We start from the raw sequence: 2,719 nt of genomic DNA on the forward strand, positions 1-2,719 counted from the left end.
TAGACATAGACTTGTGCTTTTTTCCTGTTACCACATTATCAAGTTTCTTTAATAATCAGGTGTATTTTAGCATTTCAATCATTGTACAGAGGATATAGAAAAGAATTGCCCTCTTTGATATTTACCTTTTGTTGCTTTACGAACTAAAATGTAAACACACAAAAAATATTTCAGCTTTATTTACTCAATGCATCCTATAACATCCAATTCAAACATATGATAGCAACAGTTTGGAAAAATCGTAATAAATAAAAAAAACAAGAATCAGTGAACGGAAATGACATCTGTGATAGAACAGCCATCAGTCTTTCATTCTGCAGCCCCTGGTTCGGTGGGTAGTTATTATCACCAGACCCCTAAGTTGTCTCCCATACACATGCTAGTTATAACCACAAACTCGGATAAAGAGAGATGTGGCACTGGTTTAAACATTTTGTGTGGCAACCTCTGGGACTGCACTCTTTTCATTGCAGTATTTCCAAAAGGTCATGATCAAGTAACTAATCCTAAATTAAAATGAAAGAAGACCATGAAGGTGAAACAGAGTTCTACAAGATTCTAAACCAACAAAAAATGAACAAGTCCCAGAAAAAAAATATATAACGTTACAACATCGTAACAGTCATGTGTGATAGACCAGTGAGAAGTGAGAGGAAGAACTGAAATAAACATGGCAGTGAAGAAGATAGCTTTATCATCCTGAACTTTCTTTTTAGATTTTTCACTACAAAATAATATACAAACTGCTGCAGAAAGTTAAACATGACTGTCATCTGCCTTGTTTGTTTTGAAATCAAATTTTTGCTTACAAGAAATTCTGAGATCCCAGGTTCAGAAACTTGGCACTCAGAGAATTCTGCATGTAAATCTTATTCTTTATGGACATGCACTTCTAGTGTGTGCTGTGCTTAAATAACTGGAGACAGACTAGAAGACAAAAACTGGTGAAGTTTTTTTTTTTTTATGTGTGGGGGTCTCATGTTTTCAACATTGGTCTGATATTCAAAAACCTGTGCATAGCCATTACACGTGAGATGCCTTCCTATGTCTCAGCAGCATCCCCTACAATTGCTAAGATAGGTGAAGGGGTGAGGATGTGCCCAATATTGTTTTGTAGTATTTACAACAAAGTTTTAAAGGCTGCATGTCCTTCCTGATACCAACATTCTTATCTCACACAGAGGACCAGTGATCCTATTCTAGTTCTAGATTACAGGTGTAGACGTTGTTGAAAGCTTGCATTTCTTTTTTATGTGCCCTTTTATGATCTGAGGCATGGTCAGTGCTTGTTGCCACCTTACACCACCTCATTTGTTGAAAACAGAGGCTGTGGTCACCCTACTGAGTTGATCTCATCCATGTTGGACCAAAATATTCCCAGAAATTGCAATAGTGGTATCCTTAGCAATTCACAGGGGTTACGGACACAGGACCCCTGTGAATGCGGTAATCCACAAATCTGTTCTGGGCCCATGATTACTGTATATTCTAAGTTTATCACAGTAAATAAGAGAAGAAATGCATGACAGAATGATCACCGTGCAAGCGAATTACATGCCTGGGGCTATCTGCTGAGACAAAGGTACATGGCGTCCCCCCAGACAAAGTGCACAGTTCAGCAGTTCTTTAGTGAACTTTTAACTTTTTATGAATTGTAACTTATATAATAACTGTATGTGTATGTATGGTAATGAATGACTGATACAAATGAAATCCAACAAAATGATAAAACACTCATGGCACATTTGAGTTTCGCAGTTGCAGAGGATGGTGGTATAGTTCTAAAATGAAATATTCTTGTAAAAAGCCTCATTAAAGTTATGTAAACTTTTGTCCTCCCATGATTTCCATGAAGATTTCTAGTAGTTGGGAATCACCCAGCAGTCCTCGCAGTAACCACTGAAGCTGCCCAGTAAAACAGAACTCCTGGGGGGTTGCTAGGATTTGCAGTCCAATTAAGTACAGCATTGATTCCACAAAACTTGCAAAATAATCTTCATATTTTTTGATGACAAACCCACATACAGACAGATCCATGTAATCATAAACCCAGGAAACACAAAGGCTGACGTATTTCTAGTTTAACCTCCAGTTTTCTATTGAGAGGATGACCTCACTACTGTGCTTAGGTCTTATTTATATTAAAATCGGATTATTGTTTGCGTCCAGTTTTTTGTTTTATTGCAGTTTACAGGTAACTCTTAAAAAAAAAAAAAAAAAGTAAATGAGGGAAACAAATTATAACAAAAGCAGGTTTCTCAACACAGGTAAAAAGCAGTTACCATTCGCACAAGCTTAATGTTCAATTGTTTGTTCATTACAGTTTTAATTTACTTAATCTTATTATTTTGTCAGCATAAAAGTTTCAAACCTGTTTAATTAAATTAAGCAGGATGTGCAGGCACCAGTCCTGGAACATACACCAATCGATCACCCAGTGCTCAAGTGTTTTAACTTACCAACTTGTCCCTGGGAGGAAAACCTACACAGGCAGCACTTAAGATGGGATTGAGACTTGTTTGTGAGGCAATAGAGCTAACATCTGCCCTGCCATGTTTACTTGGTTTAGGTCCTCCGGTATTCCTGAGAGGGTCAGGGAAATGTTCTGTGTACAGATTATAATGCAATATTTACCTGCGTGTCTCCATAGATTAGCAAAAAGTGAAACGATACAAGCAGCAGGGAAAAAAAAGGTGGTGAATACAACATTGTGCATATC

Source organism: Erpetoichthys calabaricus, chromosome 3 (genome assembly GCF_900747795.2).
Source record: "Erpetoichthys calabaricus chromosome 3, fErpCal1.3, whole genome shotgun sequence".
In the NCBI taxonomy this organism is placed as follows: domain Eukaryota; kingdom Metazoa; phylum Chordata; class Cladistia; order Polypteriformes; family Polypteridae; genus Erpetoichthys; species Erpetoichthys calabaricus.